This window comes from Symphalangus syndactylus, chromosome 22, assembly GCF_028878055.3.
Source record: "Symphalangus syndactylus isolate Jambi chromosome 22, NHGRI_mSymSyn1-v2.1_pri, whole genome shotgun sequence".
Lineage (NCBI taxonomy): Eukaryota > Metazoa > Chordata > Mammalia > Primates > Hylobatidae > Symphalangus > Symphalangus syndactylus.
This window is the reverse complement of record NC_072444.2, coordinates 36,965,106-36,988,040: the sequence shown is the minus strand read 5'-3', so window position 1 is coordinate 36,988,040 and position 22,935 is coordinate 36,965,106.

The following is a 22,935-nucleotide window of genomic DNA, read 5'->3' as shown; positions in this document are numbered from 1 at the left end:
GAAACTGCAAGTGGACATTCTGACCGCTAAGGGGCCTATAGTGGAAAAAGGAATATCTTCCAATCAAAACTACACAGAAGCATTCTGTGAAACTTCCATCTGTTCTGTGCATTCAATTAGCAGAGTTGAAGTGTACATTTGATTGAGCAGTTCTGAAACACTCTTTCGGTAGAAACTGCAAGTGGACATTCGGAGAGCTAAGGAGCCTACAGTGGAAAAAGGAATATCAGCAAATCAAAACTACACAGAAACATTCTGTGAAACTTCTTTCTGTTCTGTGCATTCAACTAGGAGAGTTTAAGCATATTTTAGATTGAGGAGTTCTGAAACACTCTTTCTATAGAAACTGCAAGTGGACATTCTGATCGCTAAGGGGCCTATAGTGGCAAAAGGTATATCTCCAAATAAAAACTACACAGAAGCATTCTGTGAAACTACTTTCTGTTCTGTGCTTTTACCTAACAGAGTTGAAGCATACTTTTGATTGAGCAGTTCTGAAACCCACTTTCTGTAGAAATTGCAAGTGGACATTCTGAACGCTATGTGGCCTATAGAGGAAAAAGGAATATCTTCAAATCAAAACTACACAGAAGCGTTATGTGAAACTTCTTCCTGTTCTGTGCATTCAACTAACAGAGTTAAAGCATACATTTGATTGAGCAGTTCTGAAACATCATTTCTGTAGAAACTGCAAGTGGACATTCCGACCGGTAAGGGGCCTAGAGTAGAAAAAGGAATATCTCCAAATAAAAACTACACAGAAGCATTCTGTGAAACATCTTTCTCTTCTGTACATTGAACTAACAGAATTGATGATTACTTTTGATTCAGCAGTTCTGAAACACTCTTTCTGTAGAAACTGCAAGTGGACATTCGGAGAGCTAAGGAGCCTACAGTGGAAAAAGGAATATCTTCAAATCAATACTACACAGAAGCATTCTGTGAAACTTCTTTCTGTTCTGTGCATTCAACTAAGAGAGTTTAAGCTTACTTTAGATTGAGCAGTTCTGAAACACTCTTTCTGTAGAAACTGCAAGTGGACATTCAGATCGCTAAGGGGCCTATAGTGGAAAATGGGATATCTCCAAATATAAACTACACAGAAGCATTCTGTGAAACTTCCTTCTGTTCTGAGCACTCAACTAACAGACTGAAAGCTTGCTTTTGACTGAGCATTTCTGAAACACTGTTTCTGAAGAAACTGCAAGAGGACATTCGGACCGCTAAGGGGCCTATAGTGGAAAAAGGAATAGCTCCAAATCAAAACTACACAGAAGCATTCTGTGAAACTTCCATCTGTTCTGTGCATTCAACTAGCAGAGTTGAAGTGTACATTTGATTGAGCAATTCTGAAACACTCTTTCTTTAGAAACTGCAAGTGGACATTCGGAACGCTTTTGGGCCTACAGTGGAAAAACGAATATCTTCAAATCAAAACTACACAGAAGTATTCTGTGAAACTTCTTTCTGTTCTGTGCATTCAACTAAGAGAGTTTAAGCTTACTTTAGATTGAGCAGTTCTGAAACACTCTTTCTGTAGAAACTGCAAGTGGACATTCTGATCGCTAAGGGGCCTATAGTGGAAAATGGGATATCTCCAAATATAAACTACACAGAAGCATTCTGTGAAACTTCCTTCTGTTCTGAGCACTCAACTAACAGATTTTAAGCTTGCTTTTGACTGAGCATTTCTGAAACACTGTTTCTGAAGAAACTGCAAGAGGACATTCGGACCGCTAAGGGGCCTATAGTGGAAAAAGGAATAGCTCCAAATGAAAACTACACAGAAGCATTCTGTGAAACTTCCATCTGTTCTGTGCTTTCAACTAGCAGAGTTGAAGTGTACGTTTGATTGAGCAATTCTGAAACACTCTTTCTTTAGAAACTGCAAGTGGACATTCGGAACGCTTTTGGGCCTACAGTGGAAAAACGAATATCTTCAAATCAAAACTACACAGAAGTATTCTCTGAAACTTCTTTCTGTTCTGTGCATTCAACTAAGAGAGTTTAAGCTTACTTTTGATTGAGCAGTTCTAAAACACTCTTTCGGTAGAAACTGCAAGTGGACATTCGGAGAGCTAAGGGGCCTATAGAGGAAAAAGCAATATCTTCAAATAAAAACTTCACAGAAGCATTCTGTGAAACTTCTTTCTGTTCTGTGCTTTCACCTAAGAGAGTTGAAGCTTACTTTTGATTGAACACTTCTGAAACACACTTTATGTAGAAACTGCAAGTGGACATTCTGACCGCTAAGGGGCCTATAGTGGAAAAAGGAATATCTTCCAATCAAAACTACACAGAAGCATTCTGTGAAACTTCCATCTGTTCTGTGCATTCAATTAGCAGAGTTGAAGTGTACATTTGATTGAGCAGTTCTGAAACACTCTTTCGGTAGAAACTGCAAGTGGACATTCGGAGAGCTAAGGAGCCTACAGTGGAAAAAGGAATATCAGCAAATCAAAACTACACAGAAACATTCTGTGAAACTTCTTTCTGTTCTGTGCATTCAGCTAAGAGAGTTTAAGCATACTTTAGATTGAGGAGTTCTGAAACACTCTTTCTGTAGAAACTGCAAGTGGACATTCTGATCGCTAAGGGGCCTATAGTGGAAAAAGGTATATCTCCAAATAAAAACTACACAGAAGCATTCTGTGAAACTACTTTCTGTTCTGTGCTTTTACCTAACAGAGTTGAAGCATACTTTTGATTGAGCAGTTCTGAAACCCACTTTCTGTAGAAATTGCAAGTGGACATTCTGAACGCTATGTGGCCTATAGAGGAAAAAGGAATATCTTCAAATCAAAACTACACAGAAGCGTTATGTGAAACTTCTTTCTGTTCTGTGCATTCAACTAACAGAGTTAAAGCATACATTTGATTGAGCAGTTCTGAAACATCATTTCTGTAGAAACTGCAAGTGGACATTCCGACCGGTAAGGGGCCTAGAGTAGAAAAAGGAATATCTCCAAATAAAAACTACACAGAAGCATTCTGTGAAACATCTTTCTCTTGTGTACATTGAACTAACAGAATTGATGATTACTTTTGATTCAGCAGTTCTGAAACACTCTTTCTGTAGAAACTGCAAGTGGACATTCGGAACGCTAAGGGGCCTCTAGTGGAAAAAGGAATATCTTCAACTAAAAACTACACAGAAGCATTCTGTGAAACTTCTTTCTGTTCTCTGCATTCAACTAACAGAGTTGAACCTTACTTTTGATTGAGCAGTTCTGAAACACTCTTTCTGTAGAAACTGCAAGTAGACATTACGAGCGCTAAGGGGCTAATAGTGGAAAAAGGAATATCCCCAAATAAACACTACACAGAAGCAGTCTGTGAAAGTTCTTTCTGTTCTGCGCATTCAACTAACAGAGTTGAAGCTTACTGTTGATTGAGCAGCTCTGAAAAGCTCTTTCTGTAGAAATTGCAAGTGGACATTCGGAGCGCTAAGGGACCTCTAGTGGAAAAAGTAATATCTTCAACTAAAAACTACACAGAAGCATTCTGTGAAACGTCTTTCTGTTCTGTGCATGCAACTAACAGAATTGAATCTTACTTTTGATTGAGCAGTTCTAAAACACTCTTTCTGTAGAAACTGCAATTGGACATTCGGCGCTGAAAAGCTCCAATAGTGGAGAATGGAATATCCTCAAATAGAAAATACACAGAAGCATTCTTGAAACTTCATCCTGTTCTGTTAATTCAACTCACAGTGTTTATGCTTACTTTTGATGGAGCAGTTCTGAAACACTCTTTCTGTAGAAGCTGCAAGTGGACATTCGGAGAGCTAAGGAGCCTACAGTGGAAAAAGGAATATCTTCAAATCAATACTACACAGAAGCATTCTGTGAAACTTCTTTCTGTTCTGTGCATTCAACTAAGAGAGTTTAAGCTTACTTTAGATTGAGCAGTTCTGAAACACTCTTTCTGTAGAAACTGCAAGTGGACATTCAGATCGCTAAGGGGCCTATAGTGGAAAATGGGATATCTCCAAATATAAACTACACAGAAGCATTCTGTGAAACTTCCTTCTGTTCTGAGCACTCAACTAACAGACTTAAAGCTTGCTTTTGATTGAGCATTTCTGAAACACTGTTTCTGAAGAAACTGCAAGAGGACATTCGGACCGCTAAGGGGCCTATAGTGGAAAAAGGAATAGCTCCAAATCAAAACTACACAGAAGCATTCTGTGAAACTTCCATCTGTTCTGTGCATTCAACTAGCAGAGTTGAAGTGTACATTTGATTGAGCAATTCTGAAACACTCTTTCTTTAGAAACTGCAAGTGGACATTCGGAACGCTTTTGGGCCTACAGTGGAAAAACGAATATCTTCAAATCAAAACTACACAGAAGTATTCTCTGAAACTTCTTTCTGTTCTGTGCATTCAACTAAGAGAGTTTAAGCTTACCTTTGATTGAGCAGTTCTAAAACACTCTTTCTGTAGAAACTGCAAGTGGACATTCTGATCGCTAAGGGGCCTATAGAGGAAAAAGCAATATCTTCAAATGTAAACTACACAGAAGCATTCTGTGAAACTTCCTTCTGTTTTGAGCACTCAACTAACAGACTTAAAGCTTGCTTTTGATTGAACATTTCTGAAACACTGTTTCTGAAGAAACTGCAAGAGGACATTCGGACCGCTAAGGGGCCTATAGTGGAAAAAGGAATAGCTCCAAATCAAAACTACACAGAAGCATTCTGTGAAACTTCCATCTGTTCTGTGCATTCAATTAGCAGAGTTGAAGCGTACATTTGATTGAGCAGTTCTGAAACACTCTTTCGGTAGAAACTGCAAGTGGACATTCGGAGAGCTAAGGAGCCTACAGTGGAAAAAGGAATATCATCAAATCAAAACTACACAGAAACATTCTGTGAAACTTCTTTCTGTTCTGTGCATTCAACTAAGAGAGTTTAAGCATACTTTAGATTGAGGAGTTCTGAAACACTCTTTCTGTAGAAACTGCAAGTGGACATTCTGATCGCTAAGGGGCCTATAGTGGAAAAAGGTGTATCTCCAAATAAAAACTACACAGAAGCATTCTGTGAAACTACTTTCTGTTCTGTGCTTTTACCTAACAGAGTTGAAGCATACTTTTGATTGAGCAGTTCTGAAACCCACTTTCTGTAGAAATTGCAAGTGGACATTCTGAACGCTATGTGGCCTATAGAGGAAAAAGGAATATCTTCAAATCAAAACTACACAGAAGCGTTATGTGAAACTTCTTTCTGTTCTGTGCATTCAACTAACAGAGTTAAAGCATACATTTGATTGAGCAGTTCTGAAACATCATTTCTGTAGAAACTGCAAGTGGACATTCCGACCGGTAAGGGGCCTAGAGTAGAAAAAGGAATATCTCCAAATAAAAACTACACAGAAGCATTCTGTGAAACATCTTTCTCTTGTGTACATTGAACTAACAGAATTGATGATTACTTTTGATTCAGCAGTTCTGAAACACTCTTTCTGTAGAAACTGCAAGTGGACATTCGGAGAGCTAAGGAGCCTACAGTGGAAAACTTAATATCTTCAAATCAATACTACACAGAAGCATTCTGTGAAACTTCTTTCTGTTCTGTGCATTCAACTAAGAGAGTTTAAGCTTACTTTAGATTGAGCAGTTCTGAAACACTCTTTCTGTAGAAACTGCAAGTGGACATTCTGATCGCTATGGGGCCTATAGTGGAAAATGGGATATCTCCAAATATAAACTACACAGAAGCATTCTGTGAAACTTCCTTCTGTTCTGAGCACTCAACTAACAGACTTTAAGCTTGCTTTTGACTGAGCATTTCTGAAACACTGTTTCTGAAGAAACTGCAAGAGGACATTCGGACCGCTAAGGGGCCTATAGTGGAAAAAGGAATAGCTCCAAATGAAAACTACACAGAAGCATTCTGTGAAACTTCCATCTGTTCTGTGCTTTCAACTAGCAGAGTTGAAGTGTACATTTGATTGAGCAATTCTGAAACACTCTTTCTTTAGAAACTGCAAGTGGACATTCGGAACGCTTTTGGGCCTACAGTGGAAAAACGAATATCTTCAAATCAAAACTACACAGAAGTATTCTCTGAAACTTCTTTCTGTTCTGTGCATTCAACTAAGAGAGTTTAAGCTTACTTTTGATTGAGCAGTTCTAAAACACTCTTTCGGTAGAAACTGCAAGTGGACATTCGGAGAGCTAAGGGGCCTATAGAGGAAAAAGCAATATCTTCAAATAAAAACTTCACAGAAGCATTCTGTGAAACTTCTTTCTGTTCTGTGCTTTCACCTAAGAGAGTTGAAGCTTACTTTTGATTGAACACTTCTGAAACACACTTTATGTAGAAACTGCAAGTGGACATTCTGACCGCTAAGGGGCCTATAGTGGAAAAAGGAATATCTTCCAATCAAAACTACACAGAAGCATTCTGTGAAACTTCCATCTGTTCTGTGCATTCAATTAGCAGAGTTGAAGTGTACATTTGATTGAGCAGTTCTGAAACACTCTTTCGGTAGAAACTGCAAGTGGACATTCGGAGAGCTAAGGAGCCTACAGTGGAAAAAGGAATATCAGCAAATCAAAACTACACAGAAACATTCTGTGAAACTTCTTTCTGTTCTGTGCATTCAACTAGGAGAGTTTAAGCATATTTTAGATTGAGGAGTTCTGAAACACTCTTTCTATAGAAACTGCAAGTGGACATTCTGATCGCTAAGGGGCCTATAGTGGCAAAAGGTATATCTCCAAATAAAAACTACACAGAAGCATTCTGTGAAACTACTTTCTGTTCTGTGCTTTTACCTAACAGAGTTGAAGCATACTTTTGATTGAGCAGTTCTGAAACCCACTTTCTGTAGAAATTGCAAGTGGACATTCTGAACGCTATGTGGCCTATAGAGGAAAAAGGAATATCTTCAAATCAAAACTACACAGAAGCGTTATGTGAAACTTCTTCCTGTTCTGTGCATTCAACTAACAGAGTTAAAGCATACATTTGATTGAGCAGTTCTGAAACATCATTTCTGTAGAAACTGCAAGTGGACATTCCGACCGGTAAGGGGCCTAGAGTAGAAAAAGGAATATCTCCAAATAAAAACTACACAGAAGCATTCTGTGAAACATCTTTCTCTTCTGTACATTGAACTAACAGAATTGATGATTACTTTTGATTCAGCAGTTCTGAAACACTCTTTCTGTAGAAACTGCAAGTGGACATTCGGAGAGCTAAGGAGCCTACAGTGGAAAAAGGAATATCTTCAAATCAATACTACACAGAAGCATTCTGTGAAACTTCTTTCTGTTCTGTGCATTCAACTAAGAGAGTTTAAGCTTACTTTAGATTGAGCAGTTCTGAAACACTCTTTCTGTAGAAACTGCAAGTGGACATTCAGATCGCTAAGGGGCCTATAGTGGAAAATGGGATATCTCCAAATATAAACTACACAGAAGCATTCTGTGAAACTTCCTTCTGTTCTGAGCACTCAACTAACAGACTGAAAGCTTGCTTTTGACTGAGCATTTCTGAAACACTGTTTCTGAAGAAACTGCAAGAGGACATTCGGACCGCTAAGGGGCCTATAGTGGAAAAAGGAATAGCTCCAAATCAAAACTACACAGAAGCATTCTGTGAAACTTCCATCTGTTCTGTGCATTCAACTAGCAGAGTTGAAGTGTACATTTGATTGAGCAATTCTGAAACACTCTTTCTTTAGAAACTGCAAGTGGACATTCGGAACGCTTTTGGGCCTACAGTGGAAAAACGAATATCTTCAAATCAAAACTACACAGAAGTATTCTGTGAAACTTCTTTCTGTTCTGTGCATTCAACTAAGAGAGTTTAAGCTTACTTTAGATTGAGCAGTTCTGAAACACTCTTTCTGTAGAAACTGCAAGTGGACATTCTGATCGCTAAGGGGCCTATAGTGGAAAATGGGATATCTCCAAATATAAACTACACAGAAGCATTCTGTGAAACTTCCTTCTGTTCTGAGCACTCAACTAACAGACTTTAAGCTTGCTTTTGACTGAGCATTTCTGAAACACTGTTTCTGAAGAAACTGCAAGAGGACATTCGGACCGCTAAGGGGCCTATAGTGGAAAAAGGAATAGCTCCAAATGAAAACTACACAGAAGCATTCTGTGAAACTTCCATCTGTTCTGTGCTTTCAACTAGCAGAGTTGAAGTGTACGTTTGATTGAGCAATTCTGAAACACTCTTTCTTTAGAAACTGCAAGTGGACATTCGGAACGCTTTTGGGCCTACAGTGGAAAAACGAATATCTTCAAATCAAAACTACACAGAAGTATTCTCTGAAACTTCTTTCTGTTCTGTGCATTCAACTAAGAGAGTTTAAGCTTACTTTTGATTGAGCAGTTCTAAAACACTCTTTCGGTAGAAACTGCAAGTGGACATTCGGAGAGCTAAGGGGCCTATAGAGGAAAAAGCAATATCTTCAAATAAAAACTTCACAGAAGCATTCTGTGAAACTTCTTTCTGTTCTGTGCTTTCACCTAAGAGAGTTGAAGCTTACTTTTGATTGAACACTTCTGAAACACACTTTATGTAGAAACTGCAAGTGGACATTCTGACCGCTAAGGGGCCTATAGTGGAAAAAGGAATATCTTCCAATCAAAACTACACAGAAGCATTCTGTGAAACTTCCATCTGTTCTGTGCATTCAATTAGCAGAGTTGAAGTGTACATTTGATTGAGCAGTTCTGAAACACTCTTTCGGTAGAAACTGCAAGTGGACATTCGGAGAGCTAAGGAGCCTACAGTGGAAAAAGGAATATCAGCAAATCAAAACTACACAGAAACATTCTGTGAAACTTCTTTCTGTTCTGTGCATTCAACTAGGAGAGTTTAAGCATATTTTAGATTGAGGAGTTCTGAAACACTCTTTCTATAGAAACTGCAAGTGGACATTCTGATCGCTAAGGGGCCTATAGTGGCAAAAGGTATATCTCCAAATAAAAACTACACAGAAGCATTCTGTGAAACTACTTTCTGTTCTGTGCTTTTACCTAACAGAGTTGAAGCATACTTTTGATTGAGCAGTTCTGAAACCCACTTTCTGTAGAAATTGCAAGTGGACATTCTGAACGCTATGTGGCCTATAGAGGAAAAAGGAATATCTTCAAATCAAAACTACACAGAAGCGTTATGTGAAACTTCTTCCTGTTCTGTGCATTCAACTAACAGAGTTAAAGCATACATTTGATTGAGCAGTTCTGAAACATCATTTCTGTAGAAACTGCAAGTGGACATTCCGACCGGTAAGGGGCCTAGAGTAGAAAAAGGAATATCTCCAAATAAAAACTACACAGAAGCATTCTGTGAAACATCTTTCTCTTCTGTACATTGAACTAACAGAATTGATGATTACTTTTGATTCAGCAGTTCTGAAACACTCTTTCTGTAGAAACTGCAAGTGGACATTCGGAGAGCTAAGGAGCCTACAGTGGAAAAAGGAATATCTTCAAATCAATACTACACAGAAGCATTCTGTGAAACTTCTTTCTGTTCTGTGCATTCAACTAAGAGAGTTTAAGCTTACTTTAGATTGAGCAGTTCTGAAACACTCTTTCTGTAGAAACTGCAAGTGGACATTCAGATCGCTAAGGGGCCTATAGTGGAAAATGGGATATCTCCAAATATAAACTACACAGAAGCATTCTGTGAAACTTCCTTCTGTTCTGAGCACTCAACTAACAGACTGAAAGCTTGCTTTTGACTGAGCATTTCTGAAACACTGTTTCTGAAGAAACTGCAAGAGGACATTCGGACCGCTAAGGGGCCTATAGTGGAAAAAGGAATAGCTCCAAATCAAAACTACACAGAAGCATTCTGTGAAACTTCCATCTGTTCTGTGCATTCAACTAGCAGAGTTGAAGTGTACATTTGATTGAGCAATTCTGAAACACTCTTTCTTTAGAAACTGCAAGTGGACATTCGGAACGCTTTTGGGCCTACAGTGGAAAAACGAATATCTTCAAATCAAAACTACACAGAAGTATTCTGTGAAACTTCTTTCTGTTCTGTGCATTCAACTAAGAGAGTTTAAGCTTACTTTAGATTGAGCAGTTCTGAAACACTCTTTCTGTAGAAACTGCAAGTGGACATTCTGATCGCTAAGGGGCCTATAGTGGAAAATGGGATATCTCCAAATATAAACTACACAGAAGCATTCTGTGAAACTTCCTTCTGTTCTGAGCACTCAACTAACAGACTTTAAGCTTGCTTTTGACTGAGCATTTCTGAAACACTGTTTCTGAAGAAACTGCAAGAGGACATTCGGACCGCTAAGGGGCCTATAGTGGAAAAAGGAATAGCTCCAAATGAAAACTACACAGAAGCATTCTGTGAAACTTCCATCTGTTCTGTGCTTTCAACTAGCAGAGTTGAAGTGTACGTTTGATTGAGCAATTCTGAAACACTCTTTCTTTAGAAACTGCAAGTGGACATTCGGAACGCTTTTGGGCCTACAGTGGAAAAACGAATATCTTCAAATCAAAACTACACAGAAGTATTCTCTGAAACTTCTTTCTGTTCTGTGCATTCAACTAAGAGAGTTTAAGCTTACTTTTGATTGAGCAGTTCTAAAACACTCTTTCGGTAGAAACTGCAAGTGGACATTCGGAGAGCTAAGGGGCCTATAGAGGAAAAAGCAATATCTTCAAATAAAAACTTCACAGAAGCATTCTGTGAAACTTCTTTCTGTTCTGTGCTTTCACCTAAGAGAGTTGAAGCTTACTTTTGATTGAACACTTCTGAAACACACTTTATGTAGAAACTGCAAGTGGACATTCTGACCGCTAAGGGGCCTATAGTGGAAAAAGGAATATCTTCCAATCAAAACTACACAGAAGCATTCTGTGAAACTTCCATCTGTTCTGTGCATTCAATTAGCAGAGTTGAAGTGTACATTTGATTGAGCAGTTCTGAAACACTCTTTCGGTAGAAACTGCAAGTGGACATTCGGAGAGCTAAGGAGCCTACAGTGGAAAAAGGAATATCAGCAAATCAAAACTACACAGAAACATTCTGTGAAACTTCTTTCTGTTCTGTGCATTCAACTAGGAGAGTTTAAGCATATTTTAGATTGAGGAGTTCTGAAACACTCTTTCTATAGAAACTGCAAGTGGACATTCTGATCGCTAAGGGGCCTATAGTGGCAAAAGGTATATCTCCAAATAAAAACTACACAGAAGCATTCTGTGAAACTACTTTCTGTTCTGTGCTTTTACCTAACAGAGTTGAAGCATACTTTTGATTGAGCAGTTCTGAAACCCACTTTCTGTAGAAATTGCAAGTGGACATTCTGAACGCTATGTGGCCTATAGAGGAAAAAGGAATATCTTCAAATCAAAACTACACAGAAGCGTTATGTGAAACTTCTTCCTGTTCTGTGCATTCAACTAACAGAGTTAAAGCATACATTTGATTGAGCAGTTCTGAAACATCATTTCTGTAGAAACTGCAAGTGGACATTCCGACCGGTAAGGGGCCTAGAGTAGAAAAAGGAATATCTCCAAATAAAAACTACACAGAAGCATTCTGTGAAACATCTTTCTCTTCTGTACATTGAACTAACAGAATTGATGATTACTTTTGATTCAGCAGTTCTGAAACACTCTTTCTGTAGAAACTGCAAGTGGACATTCGGAGAGCTAAGGAGCCTACAGTGGAAAAAGGAATATCTTCAAATCAATACTACACAGAAGCATTCTGTGAAACTTCTTTCTGTTCTGTGCATTCAACTAAGAGAGTTTAAGCTTACTTTAGATTGAGCAGTTCTGAAACACTCTTTCTGTAGAAACTGCAAGTGGACATTCAGATCGCTAAGGGGCCTATAGTGGAAAATGGGATATCTCCAAATATAAACTACACAGAAGCATTCTGTGAAACTTCCTTCTGTTCTGAGCACTCAACTAACAGACTGAAAGCTTGCTTTTGACTGAGCATTTCTGAAACACTGTTTCTGAAGAAACTGCAAGAGGACATTCGGACCGCTAAGGGGCCTATAGTGGAAAAAGGAATAGCTCCAAATCAAAACTACACAGAAGCATTCTGTGAAACTTCCATCTGTTCTGTGCATTCAACTAGCAGAGTTGAAGTGTACATTTGATTGAGCAATTCTGAAACACTCTTTCTTTAGAAACTGCAAGTGGACATTCGGAACGCTTTTGGGCCTACAGTGGAAAAACGAATATCTTCAAATCAAAACTACACAGAAGTATTCTGTGAAACTTCTTTCTGTTCTGTGCATTCAACTAAGAGAGTTTAAGCTTACTTTAGATTGAGCAGTTCTGAAACACTCTTTCTGTAGAAACTGCAAGTGGACATTCTGATCGCTAAGGGGCCTATAGTGGAAAATGGGATATCTCCAAATATAAACTACACAGAAGCATTCTGTGAAACTTCCTTCTGTTCTGAGCACTCAACTAACAGACTTTAAGCTTGCTTTTGACTGAGCATTTCTGAAACACTGTTTCTGAAGAAACTGCAAGAGGACATTCGGACCGCTAAGGGGCCTATAGTGGAAAAAGGAATAGCTCCAAATGAAAACTACACAGAAGCATTCTGTGAAACTTCCATCTGTTCTGTGCTTTCAACTAGCAGAGTTGAAGTGTACGTTTGATTGAGCAATTCTGAAACACTCTTTCTTTAGAAACTGCAAGTGGACATTCGGAACGCTTTTGGGCCTACAGTGGAAAAACGAATATCTTCAAATCAAAACTACACAGAAGTATTCTCTGAAACTTCTTTCTGTTCTGTGCATTCAACTAAGAGAGTTTAAGCTTACTTTTGATTGAGCAGTTCTAAAACACTCTTTCGGTAGAAACTGCAAGTGGACATTCGGAGAGCTAAGGGGCCTATAGAGGAAAAAGCAATATCTTCAAATAAAAACTTCACAGAAGCATTCTGTGAAACTTCTTTCTGTTCTGTGCTTTCACCTAAGAGAGTTGAAGCTTACTTTTGATTGAACACTTCTGAAACACACTTTATGTAGAAACTGCAAGTGGACATTCTGACCGCTAAGGGGCCTATAGTGGAAAAAGGAATATCTTCCAATCAAAACTACACAGAAGCATTCTGTGAAACTTCCATCTGTTCTGTGCATTCAATTAGCAGAGTTGAAGTGTACATTTGATTGAGCAGTTCTGAAACACTCTTTCGGTAGAAACTGCAAGTGGACATTCGGAGAGCTAAGGAGCCTACAGTGGAAAAAGGAATATCAGCAAATCAAAACTACACAGAAACATTCTGTGAAACTTCTTTCTGTTCTGTGCATTCAACTAGGAGAGTTTAAGCATATTTTAGATTGAGGAGTTCTGAAACACTCTTTCTATAGAAACTGCAAGTGGACATTCTGATCGCTAAGGGGCCTATAGTGGCAAAAGGTATATCTCCAAATAAAAACTACACAGAAGCATTCTGTGAAACTACTTTCTGTTCTGTGCTTTTACCTAACAGAGTTGAAGCATACTTTTGATTGAGCAGTTCTGAAACCCACTTTCTGTAGAAATTGCAAGTGGACATTCTGAACGCTATGTGGCCTATAGAGGAAAAAGGAATATCTTCAAATCAAAACTACACAGAAGCGTTATGTGAAACTTCTTCCTGTTCTGTGCATTCAACTAACAGAGTTAAAGCATACATTTGATTGAGCAGTTCTGAAACATCATTTCTGTAGAAACTGCAAGTGGACATTCCGACCGGTAAGGGGCCTAGAGTAGAAAAAGGAATATCTCCAAATAAAAACTACACAGAAGCATTCTGTGAAACATCTTTCTCTTCTGTACATTGAACTAACAGAATTGATGATTACTTTTGATTCAGCAGTTCTGAAACACTCTTTCTGTAGAAACTGCAAGTGGACATTCGGAGAGCTAAGGAGCCTACAGTGGAAAAAGGAATATCTTCAAATCAATACTACACAGAAGCATTCTGTGAAACTTCTTTCTGTTCTGTGCATTCAACTAAGAGAGTTTAAGCTTACTTTAGATTGAGCAGTTCTGAAACACTCTTTCTGTAGAAACTGCAAGTGGACATTCAGATCGCTAAGGGGCCTATAGTGGAAAATGGGATATCTCCAAATATAAACTACACAGAAGCATTCTGTGAAACTTCCTTCTGTTCTGAGCACTCAACTAACAGACTGAAAGCTTGCTTTTGACTGAGCATTTCTGAAACACTGTTTCTGAAGAAACTGCAAGAGGACATTCGGACCGCTAAGGGGCCTATAGTGGAAAAAGGAATAGCTCCAAATCAAAACTACACAGAAGCATTCTGTGAAACTTCCATCTGTTCTGTGCATTCAACTAGCAGAGTTGAAGTGTACATTTGATTGAGCAATTCTGAAACACTCTTTCTTTAGAAACTGCAAGTGGACATTCGGAACGCTTTTGGGCCTACAGTGGAAAAACGAATATCTTCAAATCAAAACTACACAGAAGTATTCTGTGAAACTTCTTTCTGTTCTGTGCATTCAACTAAGAGAGTTTAAGCTTACTTTAGATTGAGCAGTTCTGAAACACTCTTTCTGTAGAAACTGCAAGTGGACATTCTGATCGCTAAGGGGCCTATAGTGGAAAATGGGATATCTCCAAATATAAACTACACAGAAGCATTCTGTGAAACTTCCTTCTGTTCTGAGCACTCAACTAACAGACTTTAAGCTTGCTTTTGACTGAGCATTTCTGAAACACTGTTTCTGAAGAAACTGCAAGAGGACATTCGGACCGCTAAGGGGCCTATAGTGGAAAAAGGAATAGCTCCAAATGAAAACTACACAGAAGCATTCTGTGAAACTTCCATCTGTTCTGTGCTTTCAACTAGCAGAGTTGAAGTGTACGTTTGATTGAGCAATTCTGAAACACTCTTTCTTTAGAAACTGCAAGTGGACATTCGGAACGCTTTTGGGCCTACAGTGGAAAAACGAATATCTTCAAATCAAAACTACACAGAAGTATTCTCTGAAACTTCTTTCTGTTCTGTGCATTCAACTAAGAGAGTTTAAGCTTACTTTTGATTGAGCAGTTCTAAAACACTCTTTCGGTAGAAACTGCAAGTGGACATTCGGAGAGCTAAGGGGCCTATAGAGGAAAAAGCAATATCTTCAAATAAAAACTTCACAGAAGCATTCTGTGAAACTTCTTTCTGTTCTGTGCTTTCACCTAAGAGAGTTGAAGCTTACTTTTGATTGAACACTTCTGAAACACACTTTATGTAGAAACTGCAAGTGGACATTCTGACCGCTAAGGGGCCTATAGTGGAAAAAGGAATATCTTCCAATCAAAACTACACAGAAGCATTCTGTGAAACTTCCATCTGTTCTGTGCATTCAATTAGCAGAGTTGAAGTGTACATTTGATTGAGCAGTTCTGAAACACTCTTTCGGTAGAAACTGCAAGTGGACATTCGGAGAGCTAAGGAGCCTACAGTGGAAAAAGGAATATCAGCAAATCAAAACTACACAGAAACATTCTGTGAAACTTCTTTCTGTTCTGTGCATTCAGCTAAGAGAGTTTAAGCATACTTTAGATTGAGGAGTTCTGAAACACTCTTTCTGTAGAAACTGCAAGTGGACATTCTGATCGCTAAGGGGCCTATAGTGGAAAAAGGTATATCTCCAAATAAAAACTACACAGAAGCATTCTGTGAAACTACTTTCTGTTCTGTGCTTTTACCTAACAGAGTTGAAGCATACTTTTGATTGAGCAGTTCTGAAACCCACTTTCTGTAGAAATTGCAAGTGGACATTCTGAACGCTATGTGGCCTATAGAGGAAAAAGGAATATCTTCAAATCAAAACTACACAGAAGCGTTATGTGAAACTTCTTTCTGTTCTGTGCATTCAACTAACAGAGTTAAAGCATACATTTGATTGAGCAGTTCTGAAACATCATTTCTGTAGAAACTGCAAGTGGACATTCCGACCGGTAAGGGGCCTAGAGTAGAAAAAGGAATATCTCCAAATAAAAACTACACAGAAGCATTCTGTGAAACATCTTTCTCTTCTGTACATTGAACTAACAGAATTGATGATTACTTTTGATTCAGCAGTTCTGAAACACTCTTTCTGTAGAAACTGCAAGTGGACATTCGGAACGCTAAGGGGCCTCTAGTGGAAAAAGGAATATCTTCAACTAAAAACTACACAGAAGCATTCTGTGAAACTTCTTTCTGTTTTCTGCATTCAACTAACAGAGTTGAACCTTACTTTTGATTGAGCAGTTCTGAAACACTCTTTCTGTAGAAACTGCAAGTAGACATTACGAGCGCTAAGGGGCTAATAGTGGAAAAAGGAATATCCCCAAATAAACACTACACAGAAGCAGTCTGTGAAAGTTCTTTCTGTTCTGCGCATTCAACTAACAGAGTTGAAGCTTACTGTTGATTGAGCAGCTCTGAAAAGCTCTTTCTGTAGAAATTGCAAGTGGACATTCGGAGCGCTAAGGGACCTCTAGTGGAAAAAGTAATATCTTCAACTAAAAACTACACAGAAGCATTCTGTGAAACGTCTTTCTGTTCTGTGCATGCAACTAACAGAATTGAATCTTACTTTTGATTGAGCAGTTCTAAAACACTCTTTCTGTAGAAACTGCAATTGGACATTCGGCGCTGAAAAGCTCCAATAGTGGAGAATGGAATATCCTCAAATAGAAAATACACAGAAGCATTCTTGAAACTTCATCCTGTTCTGTTAATTCAACTCACAGTGTTTATGCTTACTTTTGATGGAGCAGTTCTGAAACACTCTTTCTGTAGAAGCTGCAAGTGGACATTCGGAGAGCTAAGGAGCCTACAGTGGAAAAAGGAATATCTTCAAATCAATACTACACAGAAGCATTCTGTGAAACTTCTTTCTGTTCTGTGCATTCAACTAAGAGAGTTTAAGCTTACTTTAGATTGAGCAGTTCTGAAACACTCTTTCTGTAGAAACTGCAAGTGGACATTCAGATCGCTAAGGGGCCTATAGTGGAAAATGGGATATCTCCAAATATAAACTACACAGAAGCATTCTGTGAAACTTCCTTCTGTTCTGAGCACTCAACTAACAGACTTAAAGCTTGCTTTTGATTGAGCATTTCTGAAACACTGTTTCTGAAGAAACTGCAAGAGGACATTCGGACCGCTAAGGGGCCTATAGTGGAAAAAGGAATAGCTCCAAATCAAAACTACACAGAAGCATTCTGTGAAACTTCCATCTGTTCTGTGCATTCAACTAGCAGAGTTGAAGTGTACATTTGATTGAGCAATTCTGAAACACTCTTTCTTTAGAAACTGCAAGTGGACATTCGGAACGCTTTTGGGCCTACAGTGGAAAAACGAATATCTTCAAATCAAAACTACACAGAAGTATTCTCTGAAACTTCTTTCTGTTCTGTGCATTCAACTAAGAGAGTTTAAGCTTACCTTTGATTGAGCAGTTCTAAAACACTCTTTCTGTAGAAACTGCAAGTGGACATTCTGATCGCTAAGGGGCCTATAGAGGAAAAAGCAATATCTTCAAATGTAAACTACACAGAAGCATTCTGTGAAACTTCCTTCTGTTTTGAGCACTCAACTAACAGACTTAAAGCTTGCTTTTGATTGAACATTTCTGAAACACTGTTTCTGAAGAAACTGCAAGAGGACATTCGGACCGCTAAGGGGCCTATAGTGGAAAAAGGAATAGCTCCAAATCAAAACTACACAGAAGCATTCTGTGAAACTTCCATCTGTTCTGTGCATTCAATTAGCAGAGTTGAAGCATACATTTGATTGAGCAGTTCTGAAACACTCTTTCGGTAGAAACTGCAAGTGGACATTCGGAGAGCTAAGGAGCCTACAGTGGAAAAAGGAATATCATCAAATCAAAACTACACAGAAACATTCTGTGAAACTTCTTTCTGTTCTGTGCATTCAACTAAGAGAGTTTAAGCATACTTTAGATTGAGGAGTTCTGAAACACTCTTTCTGTAGAAACTGCAAGTGGACATTCTGATCGCTAAGGGGCCTATAGTGGAAAAAGGTGTATCTCCAAATAAAAACTACACAGAAGCATTCTGTGAAACATCTTTCTCTTCTGTACATTGAACTAACAGAATTGATGATTACTTTTGATTCAGCAGTTCTGAAACACTCTTTCTGTAGAAACTGCAAGTGGACATTCGGAGAGCTAAGGAGCCTACAGTGGAAAAAGGAATATCTTCAAATCAATACTACACAGAAGCATTCTGTGAAACTTCTTTCTGTTCTGTGCATTCAGCTAAGAGAGTTAAACTTACTTTAGATTGAGCAGTTCTGAAACACTCTTTCTGTAGAAACTGCAAGTGGACATTCTGATCGCTAAGGGGCCTATAGTGGAAAATGGGATATCTCCAAATATAAACTACACAGAAGCATTCTGTGAAACTTCCTTCTGTTCTGAGCACTCAACTAACAGACTTAAAGCTTGCTTTTGACTGAGCATTTCTGAAACACTGTTTCTGAAGAAACTGCAAGAGGACATTCGGACCGCTAAGGGGCCTATAGTGGAAAAAGGAATATCTCCAAATCAAAACTACACAGAAGCATTCTGTGAAACTTCCATCTGTTCTGTGCATTCAACTAGCAGAGTTGAAGTGTACATTTGATTGAGCAATTCTGAAACACTCTTTCTTTAGAAACTGCAAGTGGACATTCGGAAAGCTTTTGGGCCTACAGTGGAAAAACGAATATCTTCAAATCAAAACTACACAGAAGTATTCTGTGAAACTTCTTTCTGTTCTGTGCATTCAACTAAGAGAGTTTAAGCTTACTTTAGATTGAGCAGTTCTGAAACACTCTTTCTGTAGAAACTGCAAGTGGACATTCTGATCGCTAAGGGGCCTATAGTGGAAAATGGGATATCTCCAAATATAAACTACACAGAAGCATTCTGTGAAACTTCCTTCTGTTCTGAGCACTCAACTAACAGACTTAAAGCTTGCTTTTGACTGAGCATTTCTGAAACACTGTTTCTGAAGAAACTGCAAGAGGACATTCGGACCGCTAAGGGGCCTCTAGTGGAAAAAGGAATAGCTCCAAATCAAAACTACACAGAAGCATTCTGTGAAACTTCCATCTGTTCTGTGCATTCAACTAGCAGAGTTGAAGTGTACATTTGATTGAGCAATTCTGAAACACTCTTTCTTTAGAAACTGCAAGTGGACATTCGGAACGCTTTTGGGCCTACAGTGGAAAAACGAATATCTTCAAATCAAAACTACACAGAAGTATTCTCTGAAACTTCTTTCTGTTCTGTGCATTCAACTAAGAGAGTTTAAGCTTACTTTTGATTGAGCAGTTCTAAAACACTCTTTCGGTAGAAACTGCAAGTGGACATTCGGAGAGCTAAGGGGCCTATAGAGGAAAAAGCAATATCTTCAAATAAAAACTTCACAGAAGCATTCTGTGAAACTTCTTTCTGTTCTGTGCTTTCACCTAAGAGAGTTGAAGCTTACTTTTGATTGAACACTTCTGAAACACACTTTATGTAGAAACTGCAAGTGGACATTCTGACCGCTAAGGGGCCTATAGTGGAAAAAGGAATATCTTCCAATCAAAACTACACAGAAGCATTCTGTGAAACTTCCATCTGTTCTGTGCATTCAATTAGCAGAGTTGAAGTGTACATTTGATTGAGCAGTTCTGAAACACTCTTTCGGTAGAAACTGCAAGTGGACATTCGGAGAGCTAAGGAGCCTACAGTGGAAAAAGGAATATCAGCAAATCAAAACTACACAGAAACATTCTGTGAAACTTCTTTCTGTTCTGTGCATTCAGCTAAGAGAGTTTAAGCATACTTTAGATTGAGGAGTTCTGAAACACTCTTTCTGTAGAAACTGCAAGTGGACATTCTGATCGCTAAGGGGCCTATAGTGGAAAAAGGTATATCTCCAAATAAAAACTACACAGAAGCATTCTGTGAAACTACTTTCTGTTCTGTGCTTTTACCTAACAGAGTTGAAGCATACTTTTGATTGAGCAGTTCTGAAACCCACTTTCTGTAGAAATTGCAAGTGGACATTCTGAACGCTATGTGGCCTATAGAGGAAAAAGGAATATCTTCAAATCAAAACTACACAGAAGCGTTATGTGAAACTTCTTTCTGTTCTGTGCATTCAACTAACAGAGTTAAAGCATACATTTGATTGAGCAGTTCTGAAACATCATTTCTGTAGAAACTGCAAGTGGACATTCCGACCGGTAAGGGGCCTAGAGTAGAAAAAGGAATATCTCCAAATAAAAACTACACAGAAGCATTCTGTGAAACATCTTTCTCTTGTGTACATTGAACTAACAGAATTGATGATTACTTTTGATTCAGCAGTTCTGAAACACTCTTTCTGTAGAAACTGCAAGTGGACATTCGGAGAGCTAAGGAGCCTACAGTGGAAAACTTAATATCTTCAAATCAATACTACACAGAAGCATTCTGTGAAACTTCTTTCTGTTCTGTGCATTCAACTAAGAGAGTTTAAGCTTACTTTAGATTGAGCAGTTCTGAAACACTCTTTCTGTAGAAACTGCAAGTGGACATTCTGATCGCTATGGGGCCTATAGTGGAAAATGGGATATCTCCAAATATAAACTACACAGAAGCATTCTGTGAAACTTCCTTCTGTTCTGAGCACTCAACTAACAGACTTTAAGCTTGCTTTTGACTGAGCATTTCTGAAACACTGTTTCTGAAGAAACTGCAAGAGGACATTCGGACCGCTAAGGGGCCTATAGTGGAAAAAGGAATAGCTCCAAATGAAAACTACACAGAAGCATTCTCTGAAACTTCCATCTGTTCTGTGCTTTCAACTAGCAGAGTTGAAGTGTACATTTGATTGAGCAATTCTGAAACACTCTTTCTTTAGAAACTGCAAGTGGACATTCGGAACGCTTTTGGGCCTACAGTGGAAAAACGAATATCTTCAAATCAAAACTACACAGAAGTATTCTCTGAAACTTCTTTCTGTTCTGTGCATTCAACTAAGAGAGTTTAAGCTTACTTTTGATTGAGCAGTTCTAAAACACTCTTTCGGTAGAAACTGCAAGTGGACATTCGGAGAGCTAAGGGGCCTATAGAGGAAAAAGCAATATCTTCAAATAAAAACTTCACAGAAGCATTCTGTGAAACTTCTTTCTGTTCTGTGCTTTCACCTAAGAGAGTTGAAGCTTACTTTTGATTGAACACTTCTGAAACACACTTTATGTAGAAACTGCAAGTGGACATTCTGACCGCTAAGGGGCCTATAGTGGAAAAAGGAATATCTTCCAATCAAAACTACACAGAAGCATTCTGTGAAACTTCCATCTGTTCTGTGCATTCAATTAGCAGAGTTGAAGTGTACATTTGATTGAGCAGTTCTGAAACACTCTTTCGGTAGAAACTGCAAGTGGACATTCGGAGAGCTAAGGAGCCTACAGTGGAAAAAGGAATATCAGCAAATCAAAACTACACAGAAACATTCTGTGAAACTTCTTTCTGTTCTGTGCATTCAACTAGGAGAGTTTAAGCATATTTTAGATTGAGGAGTTCTGAAACACTCTTTCTATAGAAACTGCAAGTGGACATTCTGATCGCTAAGGGGCCTATAGTGGCAAAAGGTATATCTCCAAATAAAAACTACACAGAAGCATTCTGTGAAACTACTTTCTGTTCTGTGCTTTTACCTAACAGAGTTGAAGCATACTTTTGATTGAGCAGTTCTGAAACCCACTTTCTGTAGAAATTGCAAGTGGACATTCTGAACGCTATGTGGCCTATAGAGGAAAAAGGAATATCTTCAAATCAAAACTACACAGAAGCGTTATGTGAAACTTCTTCCTGTTCTGTGCATTCAACTAACAGAGTTAAAGCATACATTTGATTGAGCAGTTCTGAAACATCATTTCTGTAGAAACTGCAAGTGGACATTCCGACCGGTAAGGGGCCTAGAGTAGAAAAAGGAATATCTCCAAATAAAAACTACACAGAAGCATTCTGTGAAACATCTTTCTCTTCTGTACATTGAACTAACAGAATTGATGATTACTTTTGATTCAGCAGTTCTGAAACACTCTTTCTGTAGAAACTGCAAGTGGACATTCGGAGAGCTAAGGAGCCTACAGTGGAAAAAGGAATATCTTCAAATCAATACTACACAGAAGCATTCTGTGAAACTTCTTTCTGTTCTGTGCATTCAACTAAGAGAGTTTAAGCTTACTTTAGATTGAGCAGTTCTGAAACACTCTTTCTGTAGAAACTGCAAGTGGACATTCAGATCGCTAAGGGGCCTATAGTGGAAAATGGGATATCTCCAAATATAAACTACACAGAAGCATTCTGTGAAACTTCCTTCTGTTCTGAGCACTCAACTAACAGACTGAAAGCTTGCTTTTGACTGAGCATTTCTGAAACACTGTTTCTGAAGAAACTGCAAGAGGACATTCGGACCGCTAAGGGGCCTATAGTGGAAAAAGGAATAGCTCCAAATCAAAACTACACAGAAGCATTCTGTGAAACTTCCATCTGTTCTGTGCATTCAACTAGCAGAGTTGAAGTGTACATTTGATTGAGCAATTCTGAAACACTCTTTCTTTAGAAACTGCAAGTGGACATTCGGAACGCTTTTGGGCCTACAGTGGAAAAACGAATATCTTCAAATCAAAACTACACAGAAGTATTCTGTGAAACTTCTTTCTGTTCTGTGCATTCAACTAAGAGAGTTTAAGCTTACTTTAGATTGAGCAGTTCTGAAACACTCTTTCTGTAGAAACTGCAAGTGGACATTCTGATCGCTAAGGGGCCTATAGTGGAAAATGGGATATCTCCAAATATAAACTACACAGAAGCATTCTGTGAAACTTCCTTCTGTTCTGAGCACTCAACTAACAGACTTTAAGCTTGCTTTTGACTGAGCATTTCTGAAACACTGTTTCTGAAGAAACTGCAAGAGGACATTCGGAC